Raw genomic sequence first — 27,422 nt, 5'->3', positions numbered from 1 at the left:
GGGAGAGGCCGCTGACAAGCTCATGAGCATACTGAACCAATGTTGGCGAGGGCACACCGGGGCAATCACAACAACCTGTGCTTTGTCTCTCTCAGTCTTTGCCAGGACCCTGCCAATGAGTGGAATCGGAGGGAACACATGTGACGTTGCACTCCATATGCTTTATGGAAATATGCTTATGAATATGACATAACTGGAATATGCTTTATGCTAAATACCCCTTGTATGGTGTCATTAGAAAGCTTGTAATCTACTAAGTGTGTTCATCTTATTTGTTTGCATGTATTATTTCTATATCTGGAGTTAGGAGAATAAGATATAAACTTGTATCACAGATGTAAACATATTAAGTGAAGGCCATTAAGGATACTCCAGAAACAATCAGTTGTAAATGGCCTTAGTTACTTGACAGCCTTCCCATGTACGGGTGGGCCAGCCCATGGGGAATGGAGACTAGAGGTCTTACAGTGACATGTGACCATATCACCTGATAATGAAATCCATCTTAAATCTGGTACTTTTCCATTTAGAAGGAAGGATAGGAACCCAAGAGACACAAGATTCATGCCTTGTGCCAAAGTTATAAAAGGTGGTGGAGCAGGACACCTTGTCTGATAGGTAGGGTAGGAAGACTCCACACGCCAGCTGGACTGCTTGGAGCTCTTTGATGTTTATGTGCAACTTCACCCCACCTTGGGTACCACATCCTCTGTGTCTGGAGATCACCGAGATGCACACCCCAGCCGAGGTTCGAGGCATCCAACACTAACTCAATGGAGTGAGGAGGGTTGTCAAATGGAACCCCCACCAGGACTGTCCTGCGGTTGGTCCACCATCGCAGCGAGATGAGTATTGCCTGGGGAATTGTAACCATCTTTTCCAGGGGGTCTCTGGACTAGGAATAGAGCATCCCCAGCTATTGTTGCATGGGCCACATTCGGAGCCTGGCATGGCGGACCACATAAGTGCACGCTGTCATGTGACCCAGGAGGTGCAGACAGACCCTGGCTGTAGTCAGAGGGAATGCGGAGACTTCCACAATGAGGTTCATCAGCACATGGAACCTTTCCAGCAGCAGGAACACTCTGGTGCAGGTTGAGTCAAGGACTGCTCCGATAATCTCTATCCTCTGCACTGGCACTAACGTTGACTTTTTGTCGTTTACCAGTAGGCCCAGAAAGCAGCACATGGCCTGAAGCACCACGACATCCCTTTGGACTTGAGACCCGGAAATGCCCTTGACAAGCCAGTCATTGAGGTACAGGTAGATCTGAATATCCCGGCGCCTGAGGTAAGCCGCTACCACCGACATGCACTTGGTAAACACTCTCAGTGCTGTCGCCAGGCCGAACAGGAGGACTGCAAATTGGTAGTGGTGGGGCCCCACCATAAACCGGAGAAAGCGTCTGTGTCCTTGGAAGATTGCTCTGTGGAAGCATGCATCCTTCAAGCTGAGGGTGGCATACCAGTCTCCCATATCCCGGGAGGGGATAAGAGAAGCCATGTGGAACTTTAACTTTTTTAGGTACTTGTTGAGGTCTCGCAGGTCCAGGATGGGCCATAGACCGCTCTTGGCCTTCATGATTAAAAAGTACTGGGAATAGAACCCTTTGTTCCTGTACTCAAGAGGAACTTCTTCCACCGCATCCAGCTGTGATAACCCTTTTACCTCCTGCATGAGGAGACTCTTGTGAGAGGGATCCCTGAAGAGGGACAGGGAAGGTGGGTGGGAATGGGGGATAGGAAGGAACTGGAGGGTATAACCCAGTTTCACTGTGCTGAGGACCCATTGGTTCGAGGTTATAGCCATCCAGGCAGGGAGAAGGAGGGAAAGGTGGTTGGAGAACACAAGAAAGGATGGATCCGGGGAAGAGTCTGGTAGGTCACCCTCGGGCACACTCTCAAAATGACTATTTGGCCCCCTGCCTATTATGGGTCCAGCCCTTGTAGCCCTTGGCTTGTTTATGGGGCTGGTCCTGCCAAGGCTGACTTCCCTGGCCCTGAGGCTGCTGCAGTTTGAACTGTTTATGAGCTGAGGCTGGGATATAGAGACCCAGACTTTTTAGGGGGGGCAGGAGTCCTTGAGGCCATGCAATTTGCTGTCTGTTAGCTCCACAAATAGTATCTGGCCATCAAAGGGCAGGTCCTGAATTGACTGCTGGCCCTCAGTGGACAACCCAGAGAGGAGCAGCCAAGAGTCTCACCGCATGGAGATAGCGGAAGCCATGGGGTAGGCAGCAGTGTCCACAGCATCTGACGCCAACTGCAGGGCTGTCCTGGCCACGGTCATGCCCTCATCAAGGATAGCTCGGAACTCCTTCTTGGAAGCCGTGTGGAGTGACCCTTCGAACTTGGCCATGGCTTGCCACATATTGAAGTCATACCGGCCAAGGAGGGCTTGGTGGTTGGCCACTCAGCTGAAGGCTGGAAGGGTAGCTGGAAGGGTATATCATAAATATAAAGGGAAGGGTAAACACTTTTAAAATCCCTCCTGGCCAGAGGAAAAACCCTTTCACCTGTAAAGGGTTAAGAAGCTAGGATAATCTTGCTGGCACCTGACCAAAATGACCAATGAGGAGACAAGATACTTTCAAAAACTGGAGGCGGGGAGAAACAAAGGTTCTCTCTGTCTGAGTGATGCTTTTGCCGGGAACAGAAAAGGAATGGAATCTTAGAACTTAAGTAAGTAATCTAACTAGATATGCGTTAGATTCTGTTTTGTTTAAATGGCTGATAAAATAAGCTGTGCTGAATGGAATGTATATTCCTGTTTTTGTGTCTTTTTGTAACTTAAGGTTTTGCCTAGAGGAATTCTCTATATTTTGAATCTGATTACCCTGTAAGGTATTTACTATCCTGATTTTACAGAGGTGATTCTTTTACTTTTTTTCTTCAATTAAAATTCTTCTTTTAAGAACCTGATTGCTTTTTCATTGTTCTTAAGTTCCAAGGGTTTGGATCTGTGTTCACCTATGCAAATTGGTGAGGATTTTTATCAAGCCTTTCCCAGGAAAGGGGGTGTAGGGTTTGGGAGAATTTTGGGGGGAAAGAAGTTTCCAAGTGGGCTCTTTCCCTGTTATATATTTGTTAGATGCTTGGTGGTGGCAGCAATAAAGTCCAAGGGCAAAAGGTAAAATAGTTTGTACCTTGGGGAAGTTTTAACCTAAGCTGGTAAAAATAAGCTTAGGGGGTTTTCATGCAGATCCCCACATCTGTACCCTAGAGTTCAGAGTGGGGAAGGAACCTTGACACCTTACATCCGAAAAGATCCAGACTCCTCAAGTTTTTATTTTGGGGCGTGGCCCTGCGTTGTCCCTGCCTCTCCTTGTGGTTAACCACCTCGACCACAAGGGAATTGGGGCTGGGTGGGAGTATAAGGTCTCATGCCCTTTGGTCGGCACAAAGTACTTGCTTTCGGCCCTTTTAGAGATAGGGGCCAAGGAGGAGGGGGTCTGCCACAGGGCATTAGTGATCTTAGAAACCCCTTCATGAAGGCGTAGAGGGAGCCACCCTGGCAGGAGCCGAAGAACAGAGGACTTTAAACAGAGAGTCCGAGGGCTCTTCCGATTCCTCTGCCTGAAACTCCAGGTTAGAAGCGACCCTCTTCAAAAATTCTTGGTGTGCCTTGGCATCATCCTGAGGAACTGGGTGAGGGGGCCCCGTGATAACTTTGTCTGGCAATGATGAAGATGATGCTGGTGCCACAGGAACCTTCATGTTCATTGGTGGTCCAACAGTTTGCTTCTCTGGGCCCTCCTAGACCTGCGGGGTCTTACCCCCCTGAAGTCTCCAGCTCCAGAGGGGGACAGGATACCAAGGCCTCTGGCCTCTCCGAGGCTCCCAAAACCAATTGGGCAGCCTGTGAAGGCTAGGTGAACCCTCAAGGGTTTCACGGGTACCATGGCACCGACCACTGCGCTTCGAGTCATGGGACAGATTTCGGTGCTGATAATGTAGCCGGCACCATCGGTACTGGGGCTTGTCCCACAGTCAGTGAACCTTGCTCTGAGCAGGATCTACCAGTGGAGTAGTCGGTCCCGAGCAACCAGGATTGGGCTGAGCGGTGGTTCTTAGCTGACCTGTGCCAGTTGCTGTGTCCCAAAGCCGACCTGTCCAAAGGACACTGTCTTTGTTGGGCTCTCGGGCACTGATGGCATTCAGCGGCTCTGCGTTGGATAGCCAGCAATCTATGCCTCATGCTACTTGACTGGTACCGGGACATCAAACGGGACCAGGAGCTACTATGAGCCGGTTGCAGGGAGGATTGTCCTGAGTAGGGCGACCTCCTTCTTGGAGATGGGCGATGACCACCCAGCGATTGGCAGTTTCTGGTGTCCAATCAGTCCAGGGCCCTTGAAGATGATCAGGGCCAGTCCTGGAGTTCTTTCTGGTTGGCACGTGCCTCAGAGGGTCTGCGCCAATCTACCAGCGAGGTATACCTCGAGACCCTTGATAGGTGCCCCCAGTATGGGGACTGAAGAGGGCTCCGCTGAGCCTGCCTCTCCCATTCTGAGGTGTGATGGCTGCGGGCAGGTGAATGCTGGCGGGATGTCTTTGTTGATGGGGAATGGTGCCGCTGAGGTGGGGACACACACATAGGTCCCAACGTGGGTTTTAGGAGAGGTTGAAGTTGGCACCGGGAGCATCAGAATCTCCTGAGCTGCTTGAAGGGCTTCAGGCATCGATGGCACCTGAAGCTGACCAGGGCCTGCACCACTATCTGGAGTTGCATGCAAGGCATGGGATGGTCTGCACCACTCGACTTGAGCTGGGGCCTGACTTCCTGAGGGAGATGTTGAGCTGCCTGACACGGGTCTTGTCTTGCCCACTGCCCTCTCCTTTCCCTTGCGGGAGGTAGGACATCTTCCCCCACTGTCTTTTTTGGCTTCTTGACCATAGCCATGGAGGGAGACCAGTGCTGGCACATGGACGGTGGCAGGGGAGCACTGTGCACAGAGTACATACGCAAGTGGCTCACCCATGCCACCCCCCATGTCGTGGCTACACTGCTATTGTGACTCAAGCTAGCTTTGATCTAGCTCCATCAAAGCTCATTTGGCTAACCCTACAAGAGTTGCAATCACACATCCTGATTGCAGTGTAGACATACCCTCAGTGGCATGAGGATCTAGGTTACAGCCAGATCTAGACTGTGGTTTCTAGGGGCGGAATATTGCCCTGGCCCAGCTCCAGGCTCAGCAAAGGTTTCAGCCATACCCCACAAAGATAAAACAGACCTGGAGGAACCGGGGAGACTCACAAGTGCTCTTTGCTATCACCTGGTCCCCTGCCTAGCTGGCTAACCATGAGCTACCAGGACAAAGGACTCCTGGGCAAAAGCTAACACACCACATCTTCTAAGGGAAATGCCAGTGCCATGGCTCCACAGGGGAAGAGGAAGCCACTGTTTCTATTGCTGGTACTTCAGTGTAGCACAAGCCTCATTAACAGACACTGCCTGTCCTGAGAATTTCCCTGGCTCAGGGATCATTACACATCGCTACCGACTGTCTTGCAGCACCTCCTTCTCAGCTACGCTGGTGCCTGTTAGCTGCCATGGATGTGCTTTACTAGGTTACTGGTACTGAGTATTGTTCTGCATAAAAGGATGATGCTCCCCAACCAGGGCAGAACATACTCCCGACAAGAAGGTAAACAGGAGACCCTCGCTAGCATTCTGTGTGCCATCCATTATTCCATGTACTCAGGCCCCTACCCAATGAGCTAAAAAGGGCTACTCTGTTAGTTCAGCTCTTGGAGCCCTCTGATTAGCTATAGCTTGCAGTTCTGACTAGTGCTCCAGCTGCAGGTAAGGTGACTGAAGCAACTCCAACTTATACCTGCTTTCAGGTATTCCTAAATAGCTCAAAGTTTCACCCATCAGGGTGAAATTAGCCAGGCCTGACCTCTGCCTGAAAGTGATTTTTTTTCTGACTGAAAACAGGTCAGCTGTGTCTGAGCTTAGGGAGTCAGAGGGGGAATCAATGTCATTAGTGTGTAGTTATTAACACCTTGGCATCCAAAGTGGCTGGGGTAGCAGTTTAGCAGGGAGCTGCCTTTATTAATGATAAGTGGCAGCGAATATCACAGTGAAAACTAGCTGGGATTTATCTGAATTATAAAACTGGCAGGGGAGAGGAGAAGGGAATCCCATTTTGCACACATTCAATACATTTTTAACAGCAGGATTTGTAAATGTAACCAATATTAAGCCTGCCAGCTCTTTGTTACATAGTGTGGCCTCTAGAGGGGGACAAAGTTTGTGTGGCTGCTACTGGTCTGTGCTAGCAGCTGTGCTCCCCTTTCTTAAGCAGTAGAGATGAATTCTTTTAGAGTCATAGCTGGCAGTTTTAGTCCCCATCACTGATCCAGCCAGGGTCATTGTTACAAGTAGTGACCTGTTCAGGGATTTGGAACTGATGTTGACCCCCCATGAGCAGGGGCATCTCCACATAAACAGTGTTAGGCAGATATATCAGCCTACTGTCCTACCTGGCAGCTGGGCCTGGCTCCAGAGAGGCACACACTAACAGAGGCTGGGATCCTTAGGGCTCCACCTCAATCAGTAGGGTTTTCTAAGGTGTGCATTGAGGGTTCAGCCACCAGAAAGTGCTGAGTGCCCTCAACTGGCACAAAACGGTTACTTTTTGGTAACACACAAAGATTCCCAGTGCCAGGTTCTGCAGATTTCTAGGGCCCCCAGTGCACACAACCAATGTAAGCGGTCAGAGGGAGAACCAAGCCTATTGGCTCATTTAGAAAATGAGAATGCCATCCATAGCCTAACCACTAAGCAAAAAGAAATTTCCTGCTCTGCTCACAGAAGCAGAAGATACAAAGATTGCATATGCAGGATGCAACAAATATACAAGAATGTCCTGAACAAGGCCTGATTCTTTCCCAAGTGATCTGTTCCTATCTTGCATTGTCTATGTATGTTCTTGGCACTTTTGGCAGCAGGGGTGTGGAATGGGGAAAGCTCTATAAATAACCTTGTGTAAGCCAACAAGGAATGTTCTGATGAGGGACTCCTGTCTCCCACCTCTTCTAAGAGAGTGATCCTTGTGTATTACATTATAGCAGATTGCTTTTTATCTGATGTGCCGCTTCAGATGTCCACTAGAGGGCTTTGCTGTACAAGAAAACAAAAGTCTATTAATGGAGCTGAAATTTCAATGTGCTTTTGGCTATACCACCAAGTATCTCATACACTTGCTGTGCAACTCTTTGCATTTAAGGTTTAGTAGGTAAGCAGCAGCAGAAGGGGCCCCCCCAAGCACAAATGCAGCATAGGGCTTAAGAGTGGATAGAAAAAACTAAAAAGCAACTAATTCACCCAAGGAGATAGCATAGAAGATCTAAGAAAAAGACTGAGAAACTCAGAGAAAAAAAAATCAATGAGCTATTCCCTGGAAACAGTGAAATAGACCAGCATCCACCTAATCCAGCATCCTGCCTCAGCCAGTAACCCACACCTTGTGCATGGGGACAAGACACCCACAATGTACCTGGCTAGTTATGAGGTACTATACGAAAGAGGGAACGTTTCCTCCTGACCCCAGCTGCTAAGATTAATTTATGCCCTGAAGCATGTGGATTGTTAGTCTTTAGATTTTTATCTTCCCTGGTAACACTAGGTGCTATTATTCAAATAATAGTATTGTTTTAAAGAAGAATAGGTATGTGCCTCAACAACTGCCAATGGCAGCAAGTCCCACATTAACTACACACTGTGTGAAATCTGTTAATCTGGGGTACTGGAGTATCCCTTCCCCACTGTCCAGTCCAGTGCTTAGGCTTTGGAAAAGGATAAATAATGGTATACTATTGTCACTCCCTCATCTGCAGCATTTAAGCTAAGGGTTTCCTGCAATCGCAGTGCTTCAGTGGTATTACCATAAATGGTTTGTTTTTGAAGCATCTGCAAGGTAATTTCAGGGTGACCTACACCCCAATGGCCTCAGGAAATCTAGCCTGACTTCCAGCCTCTCTGTGTGCAGCTGACACACCAGCTGGAGTGGCTCAGAGGACATTCTCAGGCACACGATGAGCCTGCAGCGACAAGCGGCCTTCCCTGTTCTTCTCAGAAGGGGTCAGCATGGTAATGAGTTCAGGGATGAAAACCATTCAGATTGGGGGTAGGTTCCATTCCCAACAGTCACTTTCGACCAAAAGCTATTGTCCAGGGCAATTTAACTGTACAGTCAGCTTGCTCTACTCTCAGGTGTTGGTATTGCTGCTTCGATAGCTGAATGGATGTCACCAAGATGCATGGGCACAGCCCAAACAAAACAGGTTGTTGCTGCTGGTTCTGTAAAGGTCATGCTGTTTCGGTGCTGCTGATCAAGGGTGGGACTGTTTTCCTTGATATGCAAGGCCTGGAAATTAAAAGAAGCTGTGTTGTTGGTTACCACATCACACAGAGAGAGAAAAATTTCCTAGCAGCTGGATTTCCCTGCGAGACACGCTCAGTGTCTACTTTCCAGAAGGAATCTTGCATAAAACCTGGCTCTCAAGCACAGAACTGGCCCAGGGAAGGATGCAAATGCATCGTGGCTAAGAGGCTCATGCACAACACTCTCCAAGGCTAAAAAAGAAGCATACAAGCTTACCTCCTACAATCTTATCTGGTCTCCATCACCGTAGTATCTGAGCCTCATGTATTTCATCTCTCAGCTCCTTGGGGAGGTGCTAGTATCCTCATTGTACAGATAAGGATTGAGGCACAGACAACTAAGTGACCTGCCCACGGTCACAGAGAGAAGCTGTGGTGGAACCAGGAATTGCACCAAGAGCTTCTGAGTCCCAGTGTAGTGCCCTAACCACTAGACCATCCTTCCTTTTTCATAAGCCAATACAGAAGTATGGTCTCCCGGTGACATAAGTCATCTGTGCACCTCCCTCCCCATGCACTACAGCATTTTCTTGAGCGGCAGCTGCTACCAAGTGGGCTTTTTGAGTCACTATTCACTGATTTTCTAGGGAGACTAATTGACTGGCCCCTTTACACTGCTTTTCATTTACATTCTCTTCAGTGTTTAAAAAGAGATCCAAATCATTCTGAGAGGGGTTTTGGTGGTAATGACCTCAGGTCCAGGTTAACCGCCATACATGAAGCCAATGGGGTTGCATCTGCTTGTGCCAGCCACCTGAGTTATTTATATTACAGCAGCACCTAGGCAAATTTAAGTGCATTTGTTTGGATATCTATTGACTCCCGGGTGTAACGAGTGACTGCCGGAAGCAGAACCTTTAAACCAACCTCCTACCATCACACTGCAGTGTTCTCACTATGATGGATCTTTAACCACTCCTGATTTTGGTTTTGTAAGACCCGAAGCACAACCCATCTCCAGTTGGTCCATCCAGGTTGTTATCTTAGGATACCAGCCCTTTACAGACAGGTATCAGCATGCAGCCAGCAGAGGGGACAGGAGCGAGGACAGAGGGGGTCAGATTATGATATAGCAAGAAATTATGACAGGTTGTAGAGCCAGCGAGCTGCAGGAGGAAGTGGTATCATCCCTTTTAAAGTCATGCTGCTGTACTTCCCCCTGCAGCTGAACTCCACTGGGCAACCCTGAAGCTGAAGTTAGGCTAAGGAGCCAGACTAGGAGCTGGTGTAACTATCCCAATTCAGTTCCTTAAGAATGAGGGGGAGAGAGAAGGCGGCCCAGGGGGGCAGCCATTCCCTACTGACTGGCAGTTCTGCTTTCTCTTTCTTGCATTCCTTGCAGGTGCACCCTAAGGCTTGGTGAATCAGTGCAGGATATGTGCTCAACTCAATACCCTCAGAGGACAAGATCTGTCTGTACTTTGCAATTAAATCAGGTGTCCTCTGGCAGGGACCCCAGATGGAATACCTTGTGACAAAAGGCGATTCTCCTTCAGACCTTTATTGAGGATACTCCACCTTTCCACCAAGAAAAGCAGATTCTGCCCCATCCCCCTCCGCTAGAGCCCCTTCATGCAGACATTCAGATGCTCTGGGGAAGGTTTGAGCATGAATTCAGAGTCACCAAAATTCCCCAGCTTTCTAACCTCCCAGGAAGAAAGTCCAGGGGAAATGAAAGCAATCCTCCAACTGGAGCCAAGCATGGGGGATTTCTCAGCTAGCAGCCTGGTGACCAACTCTGAGGTTAGTGGGAAAGCCCCAGCCTAGCTCAGTACCCACATCCTGGTCCTGTACGCTTCTACACTCACTATCTGGATTTGGAGGAGCCATGGGCAGTTCCCAGGTAGTGTCCTCAGCACTGCTGCTATCAGTCCTGCCACTTTCTTGACTCCCTGCCTTGTAAGCAGCCTTGGGAACCAGGACATGAGGATCTGACCACAAATGCAGGCAAAGGAAACATAGGCACCAAAGACACATGAGACTCTTCTCTGCTCTGTCAGAGAATTGCTGCTAATCCCTCATGGGCTGTTAACAAAAACATGCCAGCCACTTGTAGGGCTCATACCCACTCCTCCCATCCTCCCCATTTGCCTCTCACCTTCCTGAACTTAGCACCTTTGTTACCATCTTTCAGATGGGACGTAAACCCAAGGTACTGTAGTACGATTTATGACCCAGGAAGGCTCTTCTGGTGACCCACCCTGCTAGCAAAGATAAGAAGCCTGCCAAAAAACTTCTAAGTTCTGCCAAGAAGTATTGACAGATGCAGCTTGTTAATTGCACTGGGATATGAGAGAGGTAAGGCCTGATTCGCTGTGCCAGTGAACTAGGGGCAGAAACAAGGTGATCTTGCAGGATAACCTATATAAGCTTGGGAAAACTCAGGCTGAGGTTAATATTCTATTATCTGACTCACCAATCAAATCAGCCCCAAGAAGGGGAACATTTGAACCAACTTGTGCATGTTTTATTTAGTCATGTTCACATCTGCCTGATAGGTTTCCCCCTTCCAGTCCCACCACCTTACCCCTTTAATTGTCGGCACCTTTCCAGAATTGCTGTGTGGCTCCCTCCTCTGCTTGGCTAGATGAGATATAGGGTTTGTTTTAGGAGCGATCCTGCAGGGGGCAGCAGCATGTGCCTTAAAAATTACTAGGTTTGAATGCCGGAAAGATGCAAAATTGCAGATGCAAAAAATGCAAAAATGCAATCTCAAATCCAAAACATCAATGCCAGTAGGGAGCTGTGGAGGAATATGCACTGTGCAATCCCAAAAACAGAACCTGGTAGATGACAGGAGGACCAAACCAAATGGCAGCAGCATTCATCAACACAAGTAGATCTATCACCTAAATTCATGCCCCCTAAAGCTCAACTCCCCTATCCCCCTACTGGGGAAGTGCCCAAGGTTTGGAGAAGTCATCCACAGATCCAACAGCTTCTAATGAGAAGCTGGGGTGAGAGAGAGGCCAGCAAAGCATGACATGGGGCAGGGTTGTGAAGAGTCATTCAGGTAGTCCTGGTCACCTCTGAAGGCATGGGACATCTTATTATTGCTGGCTTGACAGCCCTGGAGATCTCAGTCCTCTCTTTAGCCACAGGACAGATAAAACATGGGCAGCAGCCCTGCAAGCTTCTCTATCATCACTCAAACCAAACCTACAGGAACCACCTTTAAGCCTTAGAAGACCTTTCTCTCCTCAGGACCAGGCAGAATTAATCTCCCTGCTGAGAAGCCAGGGCTTCAGCTGGTATTACTGGTTGCTGGTCAGTGAAGGGGTCATGTGTCTTACTGAATTGGATCAAGACTCTCAACTCATTCCCACAGGCCATAAAACAACCATATGCATTGATGACTTTTGCCCACTACTGAACTGGGCTGCTGCTGAACTTCTCTATAGTCCATTGCCAATCCCATCAAGACACCTGCAGCTATTACTAATGTCAGGCATCCCTAATGTAAAAGAGGACAGCTGAGATGCTGAAACTTGGATCTTCTGGGCTCTGCCCCCTTCACCCCCGCTACAGCCAGAATAGGCACCAAAAGACTTGCGGCAGAGGACAGCCACACAAAGGGATTGTTGTATACATATGAGCATGAGGCTGGTTATAAATGCATGAGACATGTACAAAATACACGTGACCTAATGGCTGTGTGTTCAGCTGTCAACTACTATCTAAGGACTCCTGAGAATTCAGCTCCCACTGTCAGGCCATCAACCTTTGGCTCAGCAGCTCTGCATCAGGTGCAGAGACAGCGGCCAATTTGCCCATTCCTGGGCACTAGGAGCCTGCATTTTATCCTGAGGCCACAGGGGGATGTGTCTGTACCATCTGGATTCCTGCTTTGTTCTTCTCTTTGCACCCTCTCCCCATCCCCTCTAGTCACACTCTGATGCTGCCAGCAGAAGCTGTCACCCACTCGCCTCCTCCTCACCCCCACCCACCTCGCAGCTGTGTGCAGCAGATTAAAGGGGGGCTGGCTCAAGGTTTAACCAGAGTTCATTCCAGTTGGGGACAAGATTCCAGCTCAGATTCTCCTACCAGGAAATAAACCCACTGCCCTTTCCAGGTGGGGTCAAGAATCCAGTTCTGGCTCCCCAGCTGCTGCTTCCTGGTATGATTCAGATGCTGTGCAAACACTTGCATCTGAGATAGCCATGGGAAACCTGCAGATGGGCTCCTTGTCCCTCTCTGGGAAGGGCCTGGCACACGTCCATTTGTGGGCCAGGAGAAAAGAGGGATGGGGAAGATTCGCAAAAGGTTCAAATCTGCCCCTTGGCCCCCAGTTCAAGTGCAGATTCCATAGAAAGATCACAACATGCACTGGCCAGGACTGTCCTGCAGCTGGCAATACAGTACTGCAATGATTCAGGTGTTCCAAAAACAGGAGACGGGGCCTGGCCAAATCATGAGACTGACTTAAAAATCATGAGGTGGGGCGGGGGAGGTTTAAAATGTATTTTGGGTCTTTTTCATCAGTCTTCTGGTGCTGAAGCCTTTAAAGGTGTCCCATTTTTCAAGCTTTTCTGTGCAACCCTGAATGGTAGAAACTGCCTTCTTTTTTAAATAGCTGCAATTCTGACATAATCAGATATCAGCCATCGATTGCAAAGTGCTTTACTCAGTTGAGTAAGGCATCTTATCAATATCCCACAGATGCATCGATATAGCAGAACTATAAACAGAGCCCAGATCTCCTGTGTCCCAGCCCCATGCTCAGTCCCCGAGATCACAGCTGCCCACTTAACCTGAGTATTTTAACACTCACATCTCTCCCCCTAGAGAAGGAGTTGGAGAGATCACATGGCCTGGTGTCCCCATGTCTATCGATTGGTGTCTTTTTCACCTCATTATCTATGGGGACTATTTATTTTTACAACCCTTCCCTCCCAGTGTCTGCCATTGAGCCAGCTGCTCCCTTCCCTGGCACATCCTGGACAGCACCTTCAGTCTTGCTGTGACCTCTGACCTACATGGCAATACCTTCTGGTATTCTCTCTGCACTAATCTGTCTTCTTCCACCGTTATTCAAATCAAAGACCAGACAGTCACTGCCTGGCCGTCAAACAGGGACGATATGTCACAGCCTCTCAGCCAATGCAAATTAGTGTGGGGACATGGATGAGCTGAGCGCATTGTGCTCAGAGGTGTGAATCCATGCAGCAACGGAGACCGGGGGGGGGGGGGGAGGGGAGGTAAGAGACTCAGATGATGTCTTCGCTACCAAAAAAGGTGGATTTGCATAGCGAGGTAACTAATGAGCATGAGCTACCTCACCGCAAAATCTTACCAGAGATGATGTGTGGGCAGATTTTACCCCCATGTAGCTAGGAGAGCTCAAAATCCACTTTCTCGTCCCCAGCTCACAAGTGGATTTGATGTAAGATTACACCACAGACTGGGCAGGACTGGCCTGAATTGTTACCATAGTGCCAACCACAAGTGATCCACAATGAGGGCCAGAAAATCATGAAATTGACTGTAGTATGAACACCACCCTAACTACAGTGCACTAAAAGCTACAGCTGCCTGGTCTCCACATGGCTTTGACAATGAGCTAATGGGTGTTAGTTATCCTACTGTAAACTCCACCTTTTTTTGGCCTTGAAGCCATAGCCCAAGAAGGAATCCTTTCACCAGTGTGTTGGCAGGTGCGTAAATCCCACTGCACTCGAAGGCTTCATAGCATTGTCCTAGGGAAGCCAAGGGGTAAAATGCTAGAGTGGCTCTTGAACCTTCTCAGGCAGTGGTATCTCACGAAGAAAGGCCTTCAGGGCAAGAGCAGTGTCAGCAGTCAGGCTGGGGAAGCCGTATCCTAGAAATGGGGATCAAACCCATCCTGGGGGAAGTGAACAGAGAGGGTTGGTGCCTCGGCTATCCAGCGTCTCAGAGGAGCCATTACCACAATGAAAGGTCTTTGAGTGGGGAGAGATGCTGCTTCCACATCTCCATTTCCAGCATGTGTAATATCCAAGGGGCAAAGGAAACACAGATTAAAATGCGGGAAGGATCCCAAGGACATGGACACAAAATCTCTCTGTACAGAAAGCAGCCTGTAGGGACACAGTGATGGAGGAGATTCTGTGACGCTCTAGTGGAGTTTTTAACCAAGTCTCCTTGGATGCAATTTCTGCCCCTTTGATGTTTGCTTTCCATGAATATACAGCAGCAGGACTGTCCACCGACTGCAGAAATTAAGTAAATGGCACGAGATATTTGCAGCTATTTGTAATCACACTCACAGAAATGATCTGATTCCTAGAGACATATGCCACTCCCACACAACCCTGTGGCCCACAAGTCCAATCAAAACAAAACACATTTAAAACAAAAAAACAAACCAACACACATTCAATTTGAGGTACAGCCCAAGAATTAGTCTCAAAAAAATATATGGCAATTAATGTCATTAATTCAAGAGTCATAATTCACACCCACAAACAACTGTGATGTGCAAAGACCACCCAGGTCAGCAACAGCAGCAGCAGCAGCTAATGGAAATAAGCTTTCAAGAAGACTTAGATAACTGTGTAAGCAGAAAGAAAAGGAGTACTTGTGGCACCTTAGAGACTAACAAATTTATTAGAGCATAAGCTTTCGTGAGCTACAGCTCACTTCATCGGATGCATGTGGTGGAAAAAAAAATTTTTTTTTCCCCCACCAAATGCTTCCGATGAAGTGAGCTGTAGCTCACGAAAGCTTATGCTCTAATAAATTTGTTAGTCTCTAAGGTGCCACAAGTACTCCTTTTCTTCCTGCCTAGATAGTCACTTTGGCTGCTGTAGGAGCCCCAGTTTCTCTGTTATTGGGACAGGAATAAACTGTTATCCTGATTATGTGAATCAAAGACAGTGGAACTGTACTTGGCCTTTTGTTATGATGGAGGGACTCACCATCAACTAAGCAGCACTCGCTAGGCAAGGGTCATGAATTCCAAAACCCAAAGAATAGAGAGAGGCTTGGGACAAGTATTAATACTTGGTGGGATGGGCCTTGCATGCTAATTGCACTTCCTCTTATCTCCACTGTGGATATCAGAGATAATTTTGATTCTATTAGGAATCTAGTTACAAGCTGCTGAGCTGAGTTCACTTTGGGCCAGTGGTGCATCAGCACTGAGGCTCCCCTACTACAAGCTGAAATCACAAAAGAGCTAAACTCACTGAGTGTTGTGTTAAGTAATGGGGGAGCCTGAAGATATATTGCAGAGCAGTTTGTGGGACGGCTGGCAGAGTAGAGCAGCTCTTGGAGCAGAGCCGTTTGCAGGATGGCTGGCAGAGCAGAGTGATTCATGGGACAGCTGGTGAAGCAGAGCGGAGCCCCATGAAGAGGTCGGGTAATCAGCTTTGGACCATGTAAGGTGCCCCTTAATACCCCCCCATCTCCACTTAGGTTGGGAGGAGAAACTCTGCAGATAAACTTTTGAACTCTGGGGCTGCCCTGACCAGGGACAGAGACTTTTGGGTTGTTGGACTTCTGGGACTTTGGGTTGCTGGACTCAAGAACCAAAGGGAAAGGATACACCCCAATTTGCTTGCGGTGGGGTTTTTGTTCATGGGTTGTGTTATGAATCCTGTTGGTGGTGTTTCCCCAACATAATGCCACATTTAATAACAGAGAGAAACAAAGGCTTTTGCTACACTCAGACTCTGTGCTTGTGAGAGGGGAAGTATTGCCTCTTAGAGGCACCCAGCGGGGGTGGTATATATTTGTCCCAGGTCACCGGGTGGGGGCTCGAGCCGGTTTTGCATTGTGTTATTGGAATGGAACCCGATACTGAACCCAGCCCTTGTTGCTGCCAACTCTGATGGGCAGAAGGGTCAGAACTGTATGAAGGAAGTATAAATGCTTATTAAAGGGAGATAGCCCCGCAGTGGTATCACCGCTGTTTGTGGGCCTGTCTCCTCACCCAAGCTAAGCAGAGCCAGGCTAAGCTTCACCAGTAGACGCATTGGGCAAGGGCCACTCAAGAAAACCCAGGCTGCTGCTGCAGGAAGCTGTGTTGGTGATTCAATAGGTGGCACTTTTCCTTCTGTGTCAGAACAGATCCATGGTGGAAGAGTGCACTGTGCTGCAAACCGCAGTCCTGGCTCCTGCAACGAGAATGAGGAAAAGGGTTAAGATACCATGAAAGGTCCCACAGCAATTTTCTCAACTGTACAGGTGTTAGGCTTTCCCTCCCCATACGCACACTACCACATCTAACAAAATGCCAGCATGGGTAATTTACAACTCTCTGGATTCTCCCTGCAGTTTCAATGGGATGCAATATCCCTTTTGAACTTCCTGTCCTAAACTGTTGAATAGTTGCTGCCTTCCATCCCAGAGGTGGCTGCATTTCACAGACTGTGAAGGGATCCCCGCTTGTTGTTTGGGACATGATTTGGGGTGAAAGTGCTATCTCAATATAAGGCTTCTTAGGTGGGATACCTCATCCCTAATTGTATATGATCTCCAAGCACTGGATCAGTGTGTGTGGGCAAGCCAAGCCAGCCAGAGGTCTGGTGACAAGAGAGAGAACTGCTATAGGAGATACAAATGGAGACAAACAATGAGTCAATAGCCTGGAGGTTTTTGGAACACTGACCTCAGCGACTGGGACCTCACCCCTAGCAGCCTGGACAGTTATCCCAAAACCAAAATGTCACACTGCAAGAGAAACAAATCTCAGTACCCCTTTCAAATGACTGGGGTTTGAAAAAGGAGGCAGGGAGCAGTTCACAAACAGGAGATACTGACAGATTCTGAGCTGAAAGGTATGCAGAGCGAGGGATGGGGAAAAAAGCCAGAGAGAAGGGATACAGAAAACAGATCCAGACTTAGACAGACAGGGAAGACTGTCTGAACTTTGCCCTGTAGGCTCATATCAGCCCAGGCAGCTAGTGGCTGGGAATAAAACCATATGACAATCTGTCAGTATCTCCTGTCCTGTGTAAAATGAACTAGTCTCACTCCGATTCCTAATGGACAGGTGTCCATACTCCACGTGGCACTAATTGGCCCTCTGGTTGGCACTCTCAGCAGAAGGGGCTATGAATCAATGGGGCACAGAGAGGGAACCAGTCCCTAGAACAGGTCCCTCCACTTGGAACAGGAGGGAGGCAGGTTGGGGGGGAAGCTGCTGCTGCTGCCCATGCTGTCCCTTGCTCTACGGACAAGGAGCTGCAGGGCTTTCAATTTGGCCCCTTTCATCAGCAGCAATTTCACCAGCGTGAGCATGACACTTACAAGGAAGGAAAACTGTCCTATAGGTGATGTCACTGTGAATATATCACACTGCAGACATCGCTGTGCCTCGGCTCAGCATGGCCTGGCCACTCAGTTCCACTTGGGACCAGTCACAGTCTCCACCGGCCACATGAAAACAGGCCACTCCTGGGCCTCCCTGCACCCATGTCCACATTTAAAGAGCCAGCGGCTAAAGCAGCCTTGGCTGCAGGGCCTTTTACCGAGTGGGCAGCCAGCTGGGGCTAGACTTCGGCTCTGCATGAGGCCAGTTTGAGGTTTGACTTTCAGTCACAAGGAAAAATAAATTCCCCACTCCTCCTTCTCTTGCTGCTGCTAGACCCTTCCTTCCTTCCCTCGCTCCCTCCCTTCCTGCGGGAGTTGCTCTGCGGGGCCTTCCTGCAGACACAGCTCCTCCCAGCTTCTTTGCGGCCAAGGGCATCCAGGGTCAAATATTCCCTTTCTGAACAAACAGCATGATTGGGTGGAGGAGGTGGGACAGGAGAACACAGAGCAGCTCTTCAGAGCAGTGCAAGCCAGAGCTCAGCCTCAGGGGCTCAGAGCAGCCGGGGAATAGCTCTTCTCATTAGTGTCTTGCTGAGCCAGGGGGCCAGCAGCCACCTCCTCTGAGGCACCAGATGTACCCTAGGAAGCTTAGTTCGCTAGCACAGCCCTTTCCGCCCGGAATGGGCCGCTGGCATGGTATGAGGGAGATTAGCCTGCTGTGGCTTTAATTGCTTTCTCTCTGCATTCTGTGCTCTTCTCACTGCAGTAAGTGGTGATCACTGAGAGACAGACCGTTCTGGCAGGGGGCAAGAGATGGAGCTCAGGAAAGAGGGAAGAGATGGAGCTGACTGTGGGGAAGGGGGAGTCTAGAAATGAGACAGAGGGGGAGGAAGCGTTCTGGAAGGACTAAACAAAGAAAGTAGTTGCCCTCTCCCATATACTACAGCAGTAAAGGGACCGAGAGGAGAAAGCCCTGGAAGAAGCATGGAAAGAGAATTTCAAGGAACATGAGGATAAGCGTGTCACTAGAAAGACAGCAAGGAATCAGCATGAGTTACCAAAACCCCAGCCATATTCACAGCCAACTCAGCCACCTTGGGCTGAGTCTCCCCTACCCCACTGACAAAGGGGTCTCCTATCCCAGGATCAGGGCACCAGCTGCAGCCCCTCTTTTGAGCTGTGTTAGCCCCCACCACCACCACTGTGCCCAGCAGGGAAACAGTCACTTGTTTATGTTTCGCTTCGCAGCCGCTTGCTCCTGGCCTGCGATAGAATTACACCCTGGGAGGGTGCCATTGGAATCTCGCCTGCATTGAAAATAGCAGCACCATTACCATGGAGACAAAACAGCTACTCCTTCCCCAGGCCCTGTCTCTGCCTGCCTCCCTCCTGCCAGCGCAGCAGGCTGCTTTCTCCTCCAGTTGTCACACAAGTTACCCTGGTAACACATGGCAGGCAAGGGCTGCTCATAAACCCAACCAGTGACTCCCCTGGCTGCAGGTCTGGCTGCACTCCCACGTTCGGGATAAGACAGCCCGAGGCTGATGTCAGCATGCTGCTCAGAGCAGCAAGGGCGGCTGCATGGAGAGCCCAGGCTAGGGAAGGGCATGGCGCTGCATGGCATATGCAGGAAATCCTCTGTTCAGCCCTGGCCCTGAGCTCTCAAAAGTGGAAGGGAGTTAGCACCATGATAATATTTCCACCAGCTCCACCTAATCCTCCCCTTCTGCCTGGCATGAGAACGAGGCAAAAAGAGTCCGGTCCAGGGTGCCGCTAGCAATACAAAATGTGCACACAAGCTGGCAAATCTCTGTCCGCCTGCCCTCTCCAGCAGCAACCCCACACACTCCCAGGGCCAGCATAGTCATGGCACTAACCCAACGAGAGCAGCGAGAGACTTAGAGGTGTGGTCTGTGCCCAGACACAAGAGTCTGAAACTCACAAGCTCTACTCCTTACTGACACTACTTCCCACTATGGCCTTGGCCAAGTCACTTAACCCAGCCTCATCTGCGTCTCCATCCGTAGACTAGGGATAATGGGCCAAATTCCCCTCCACTGTAACGGAGGTACAGCAGGGATCATCTTGGCCCAGCAACACCTCCCTCCCCTTGGCAGATCACCCCCGTCTGCCACTAGCACTTTCACGCTTTATCCCATGCTGTTCCCGTAAGAGAGAAGAGCACCCAAACTCCACGCAGCCAGCCCCTTATCCTCATTCAAATCCTTCTTCCAAACTCATCTCTTCCATACAATGCATTCCAGAAACTGCAATTGGCTAATGGCCAGGCAGGGGTGAATTGTGACAGTTGGTCCTAATTGGCTAAGAATTGCTAATGCCTTATTAGTCTTTTATAATACTGTCTCCCTCGCACCCCTTTCCCGCTCCCAATCCAGCCTGCTTGTTTGTTGCGTCCACCTATAATGTCTTGTCTTTTAGATTATAAAATCTTTGGGATAGGGAGAGACGATCATCTAGTACAATGGGGCCCTGATCTGGCTGGCCTCTGGGCACTACTGCAATCTCAATGTAAAATCACCACATTTTGCTCTTACATAGCACCTTTCAGCAGAACATCGCACAGTGCTTTGCAAAGGGGAATCATTGTTATTCTCATTTGGTAGATAAATGGGGACAGAAGAAAATAAAGTGACGATCCCAAGGTCACAGTGAGTTGGGGTGAAACTTGCAGCTACTGACTTCTGGTCAGTCCCTTGCTCCAGCTACTGGACTTTGTGCCTCTAATTAGCACAGAGTTAAGTCCAAAGACCAAAAATAAGTGCTCCTGACAACCATAACAACTACCGCCCTCAGCAAACAAAGTATGCATCAAGAACTAGGATCTGTGCACCTGGGTCCAGAGCCTCAAAGATATTTAGGCACCTAATTCCCATTGAAATTAATGGGAGTTAAGCACATCAGTACTACTGAGGCCCGGGATCCCTATCTACACTAATGTGTGCTGCGATTATTGGACCTACAAAGTTATCCTAAGATCAATTTTAAAAAGATGTGAAAGTTGATATGTTACAATAATCTTGAAAAACAAGTCCAGCTGTTTATAATGAAGTTTGTAATAGGTGCAAAAACCAATCAGACAGAGAAATCGTATTAGTCTAAACAAAATGGCATAGTGATATAAATCAAGGACTGTGGTGAAGTTATAGTTGGTAAACAAGAAAATGTGGGAAGCAAGTTAACTATGCTAAGTTTGGCCTTACAAAAATGGGTTTAATTGATGAACAAATATCCCACCCACTTTTACTCCTTCTGGGGGCTTTAAAAAAAAAAAAAAAAAAGCTTTAGGAAAAAGAAAAAAAAAATCTTCCCCCCAGCTCTGCAACTCATCTCGACTCATTTAAAGGACTTTCTTCCTAAGAGGAACTTTGTTTTCACCTATGAGTGCTGAAGTCATCACATTACCGTGACATCCAGTCTTCAGCCCACCAGTGGGGATGACCAATTAGAAGCACCGCAAAGGCAGGTAATATTTTATTCCTTTCCCTTACTGTGTTATTTCCTGACCCACTGTTTCTTTTCTCTTATCCTCTCGCTCTCTTCGCTTTCCATCAAATCCTGATATCATCTATCCTACATTCATCCAAACCTGCCCTGTCTAAGGAGAATGGATCCAACCAGATGACAGCCCTGACCAGATCGTAACTAACCAGGGTCCAAGCAGCAAGTGCTGTGGTTGACTTCCAAGCCAAAGCATCCTCTCATAACTAACCTGCGGTCCAGTATGCCAAAAACATCAACAAAAGCCACATTTCATCTATCTTTTCTATCCTCTCTCTCTTCCACCTTGTGTCTGTCTGTTAAGAATACGATAAGTGAAAGCTCTGCACACAGCAGGCCTCAGAGTAAAATTAACCTTTTCCTTTTCATCAAAAAAGGTTGTTTTGAAAATGAGACTGACAGTGTGACTCCAAAAGACGACTTTGATAAGCTCTGACTGTGCAAATCACTCAATCAGTTTCAAAATAAATGCTTCTTTTTATATCTTGTTCTTTCTTGTGTTTAATCAATAAGCTTTCAATTTGAATTAATGCTTGTGTTTGCCAAGTAATGGAGTAAAGCAAGGGCTTGTTCAAAAATAACCCCCAACCCATCTGTCAAGGCTGATTCCCCACTCTGGCACTTTGAGTGCAGAAGGTGGGGGCCCGCAAGGATTCTGAAAATTAATACTGGCCACTCCAGGCTTATATTAAACTCCCAAGGTTACAGTTTTTCTCTGACCTTGGATGGATAGATGCTGCCACCCCCCAAGTGCAAAAACCCCTTTTAGAATCCAGGAAGGCACACTTGGGAATTCCTTCCTCTGGGGTACCCTCAAGCCTTTTCACCCCTCCTCCGGGAAATAGCAGAGAAAGAAAACAAAGGAAATTAGCTGTTGCCACCAGCTAATTAAACAACATGCACAAACTTCTTAGGGACACAAAAATCCAATCCTGTTTTTAAAAAAAAAGTCAATTTTATAAAAAACAAAAAGAAAAAATACATCCGGAATTCAGGCTTTCTGCTAGGTTTAAAAAAAAAACCACCCAATTACAGGGATTAAGCATCCAGGTAGCTTCTTGAGGTCCTGCTTAAAGGTTACAAGTGAAACAAAAGCACCTGGGATTAGCACAGAGGAGTCCACAAGCCATAAAGAAATGAGAGAGAAACCTAATCGCATCTTCCTAGACATTTCTTGATCTACTTACATCTCTGGGGTTTTAAATGAGTAGTTTTTTGGTATGATCTGATGATTTCCATAAGTGTCCCAAAGCTTTTTACAGCATAGTTCCAGCCCTGTCTTTGCTCTCTGGGAGAACACCACAGACAGACAAAGGGGAAAATTTCCTCCCCCCCCGCCAATTTTAAAAGTTTCTAGCCTTCCCATTGGTTCTTTTGGTCAGGTGGCCACTCCCTTCCTTTTACCTATGGACTTTTTTTAACCCTTTACAGGTAAAGCAAGTAGAGAACAGCTACAAACAGGGATTTTATAGCTAACTGGCTGGCTGGGTGTCCATAAAAGGGAACCCCACCCCCTTCATTTATCACACCATCTATTGCTGTTTAATGTTGGACAGAGAAAGAGTTAGTTTATAAACAGCTTTAACACTTTCCCCTTTGAGATCAATAACCATACAACATGTCTCAGATCAGTGCTGCTTATATGAATACTGGCTAAGTATACAACTGTATACCACAGTTGTATACTCAAAAGTAAGTTGCACCATAAACAGACTAAAACCAGAGAAAAACTTGTTACTGGTGCACTATGGCAAGGAGATAAAGCCCTGACTCCTGACAGTTTCCTGGAACACCTGAACTGGGATCCCAGGGTTCCCAAACTCCAAAAAGTTGAAGGGGACCCTTCCCTCACTCTGAACAAAGTTCCATATACACTGAAACATACCAAAGCAGCAAGGTATCTAAAGCTATGTCTACACTTAGATTTTATAGCGCTCTAACTTTGAAGCGCTAGCGTAGACAGGCTCCAAGTGCTGGAAGCTATGCTCCCAGCACTCGGAGCTAATCCCCTCATGGAGGTGGATTACTAGGGGCACTGTGGGAGCTCTCTCCCAGTGCTCACGCATGACCACACTCGCACTTCAAAGAGCTGCTGCAGGAGCGTTCCCCTGGCAGCGCTTTGAAGTTTCCAGTGTAGACCTACCCTAAGGTTAAAAGAAAAGGATCATGGAAAAAGTCAGTCAACCTGGGGAAGGGTTACACTATCTATGCACCACCAAATACCTGCCGGACAGCAGTAGAGGATTTGTAAATCAGTATCAGCTAGGCTGGGGGATTATGGCTGTTATACAAGGAGACATTTTCTATGCAGCAAAAATAAGACTTTAGCAGAGATCGGAGAATCACAGTGGTGATTTGAAACAAGTCAGAAGAGAACTACATTCTAGTTACTAATACCACAATGTCATTTAGACTCATAACTTATTTCAGTGGGATCTGGGCCTAAGAGCAAATGAGGCCTGAGCTCTGCACAAGTTGGGGTTTTCTTCCTTTTACAGTTTTGAGTGACTTGCTAGTCAAGTACTGGGTTACCAAACATCTCTGCCACTGCACCCACTTCCTCACCCATAATATCTCCAGGGCTGGGTCCCCATACAGCCTTTGTCAACAAACAGCAGAAACCCCTACTGTTCCAGTCATAAAAAGAAAAGGAGTACTTGTGGCACCTTAGAGACTAACAAATTTATTAGAGCATAAGCTTTCGTGAGCTACAGCTCACTTCATCGGATGCATTTGGTGGAAAAAACAGAGGAGAGATTTATATACACACACACACACACAGAGAACATGAAACAATGGGTTTATCATACACACTGTAAGGAGAGTGATCACTTAAGATAAGCCATCACCAACAGCAGGGGGGGGAAAGGAGGAAAACCTTTCATGGTGACAAGCAGGTAGGCTAATTCCAGCAGTTAACAAGAATATCAGAGGAACAGTGGGGGGTGGGGTGGGAGGGAGAAATACCATGGGGAAATAGTTTTACTTTGTATAATGACCCATCCATTCCCAGTCTCTATTCAAGCCTAAATTAATTGTATCCAGTTTGCAAATTAATTCCAATTCAGCAGTCTCTCGTTGGAGTCTGTTTTTGAAGCTTTTTTGTTGAAGTATAGCCACTCTTAGGTCTGTGATCGAGTGACCAGAGAGATTGAAGTGTTCTCCAACTGGTTTTTGAATGTTATAATTCTTGACGTCTGATTTGTGTCCATTCATTCTTTTACGTAGAGACTGTCCAGTTTGGCCAATGTACATGGCAGAGGGGCATTGCTGGCACATGATGGCATAATCACATTGGTAGATGCACAGGTGAACGAGCCTCTGATAGTGTGGCTGATGTGATTAGGCCCTATGATGGTATCCCCTGAAACTTTACAAAAACTAGACAAGTCATTTACAAAACACACTGATTCTCTACAAAAGAAAAAGGACACTAAGCTATCTAAACTACTATATGCCACAAGGGGCCACAACAATGGTTCCCGTAACCCACCCAGCAATATTGTTAATCTGTCCAACTATACTCTTAGCCCAGCAGAAGAATCTGTCCTATCTCGGGGCCTCTCCTTTTGCCCCTCCACCCCCACGAACATGATACAGTTCTGTGGTGACCTAGAATCCTATTTTCGACGTCTCAGACTCAAGGAATATTTCCAACACACCTCTGACCAACATATTAACCCACAGAGACCTTCCTGCCAACACTACAAAAAGAAGGATTCTGGGTGGACTCCTCCTGAAGGTCGAAACAGCAGCCTGGATTTCTACATAGACTGCTTCCGCCGACGTGCACGAGCTGAAATTGTGGAAAAGCAGCATCGCTTACCCCATAACCTCAGCCATGCAGAACACAGTGCCATCCATAGCCTCAGAAACAACTCTGACATCATAATCAAAAAGGCTGACAAAGGAGGTGCTGTCGTCATCATGAATAGGTCGGAGTATGAACAAGAGGCTACTAGGCAGCTCTCCAACACCACTTTCTACAAGCCATTACCCTCTGATCCCACTGAGAGTTACCAAAAGAAACTACAGCATTTGCTCAAGAAACTCCCTGAAAAAGCACAAGAACAAATCCGCACAGACACACCCCTAGAACCCCGACCTGGGGTATTCTATCTGCTACCCAAGATCCATAAACCTGGGAATCCTGGACGCCCCATCATCTCAGCCATTGGCACCCTGACAGCAGGATTGTCTGGCTATGTAGACTCCCTCCTCAGGCCCTTCGTTACCAGCACTCCCAGCTATCTTCGAGACACCACCGATTTCCTGAGGAAACTACAGTCCATTGGTGATCTTCCTAAAAACACCATCCTAGCCACTATGGATGTAGAAGCCCTCTACACCAACATTCCACACAAAGATGGACTACAAGCCGTCAGGAACAGTATCCCCGATACTGTCACGGCTAACCTGGTGGCAGAACTTTGTGACTTTGTCCTGACCCATAACTATTTCACATTTGGTGACAATGTATACCTTCAAATCAGCGGCACTGCGATGGGTACCCGCATGGCCCCACAGTATGCCAACATTTTTATGGCTGACTTAGAACAACGCTTCCTCAGCTCTCGTCCCCTAATGCCCCTACTCTACTTGCGCTACATTGATGACATCTTCATCATCTGGACCCATGGAAAAGAAGCTCTTGAGGAATTCCACCATGATTTCAACAATTTCCATCCCATCATCAACCTCAGCCTGGACCAGTCCACACAAGAGATCCACTTCCTGGACACTACGGTGCTAATAAGCGATGGTCACATAAACACCACCCTATATCGGAAACCTACTGACTGCTATTCCTACCTACATGCCTCTAGCTTTCATCCAGATCATACCACTCGATCCATTGTCTACAGCCAAGCGCTACGATATAACCGCATTTGCTCCAACCCCTCAGACAGAGACAAACACCTACAAGATCTCTATCATGCATTCCTACAACTACAATACCCACCTGCTGAAGAGAAGAAACAGATTGACAGAGCCAGAAGAGTACCCAGAAGTCACCTACTACAGGACAGGCCCAACAAAGAAAACAACAGAACGCCACTAGCCATCACCTTCAGCCCCCAACTAAAACCTCTCCAACGCATCATCAAGGATCTACAACCTATCCTGAAGGATGAGCCATCGCTCTCTCAGATCTTGGGAGACAGACCAGTCCTTGCTTACAGACAGCCCCCCAATCTGAAGCAAATACTCACCAGCAACCACACACCACACAACAGAACCACTAACCCAGGAACCTATCCTTGCAACAAAGCCCGTTGCCAACTCTGTCCACATATCTATTCAGGGGATACCATCATAGGGCCTAATCACATCAGCCACACTATCAGAGGCTCGTTCACCTGCGCATCTACCAATGTGATATATGCCATCATGTGCCAGCAATGCCCCTCTGCCATGTACATTGGCCAAACTGGACAGTCTCTACGTAAAAGAATGAATGGACACAAATCAGACGTCAAGAATTATAACATTCAAAAACCAGTTGGAGAACACTTCAATCTCTCTGGTCACTCGATCACAGACCTAAGAGTGGCTATACTTCAACAAAAAAGCTTCAAAAACAGACTCCAACGAGAGACTGCTGAATTGGAATTAATTTGCAAACTGGATACAATTAATTTAGGCTTGAATAGAGACTGGGAATGGATGGGTCATTATACAAAGTAAAACTATTTCCCCATGGTATTTCTCCCTCCCACCCCACCCCCCACTGTTCCTCTGATATTCTTGTTAACTGCTGGAATTAGCCTACCTGCTTGTCACCATGAAAGGTTTTCCTCCTTCCCCCCCCCCATGCTGTTGGTGATGGCTTATCTTAAGTGATCACTCTCCTTACAGTGTGTATGATAAACCCATTGTTTCATGTTCTCTGTGTGTGTGTATATAAATCTCTCCTCTGTTTTTTCCACCAAATGCATCCGATGAAGTGAGCTGTAGCTCACGAAAGCTTATGCTCTAATAAATTTGTTAGTCTCTAAGGTGCCACAAGTACTCCTTTTCTTTTTGCGAATACAGACTAACACGGCTGCTACTCTGAAACCTGTTCCAGTCATAAACAGACTGCTTTGCATTTGCTCAGACCATGGGAGGGATAGAAGAAATTGTGCGCTGGGAATATGTCCCCGAACTCCTGGCAGTTTAAAGGGAAACTCCCCAACTGGCTAGGGAGCATTTGAGAGAGAGAACTCAGATACTGAGAAACATTGGCAAAAGCGACCAAGTCACTTGGGAGCCTAATTCCCATTTTCAGACA

At 47.7% G+C, this 27,422-nt stretch overlaps 1 long non-coding RNA gene across 1 annotated transcript; it reads left to right on the top strand.

The window, feature by feature from the left end:
* The first annotated feature begins 9,563 nt into the window (after positions 1-9,563).
* On the top strand, positions 9,564-25,425 carry LOC122455616. Its single transcript, XR_006273938.1, has 3 exons — positions 9,564-9,622; positions 9,738-14,928; positions 25,372-25,425. It is a non-coding gene; the product is annotated as an uncharacterized LOC122455616 (long non-coding RNA).
* The last annotated feature ends 1,997 nt before the right edge of the window (positions 25,426-27,422 follow it).

Source organism: Dermochelys coriacea, chromosome 8 (assembly GCF_009764565.3).
Source record: "Dermochelys coriacea isolate rDerCor1 chromosome 8, rDerCor1.pri.v4, whole genome shotgun sequence".
In the NCBI taxonomy this organism is placed as follows: domain Eukaryota; kingdom Metazoa; phylum Chordata; order Testudines; family Dermochelyidae; genus Dermochelys; species Dermochelys coriacea.
This window is presented reverse-complemented; position numbering and strand designations above follow the sequence as displayed.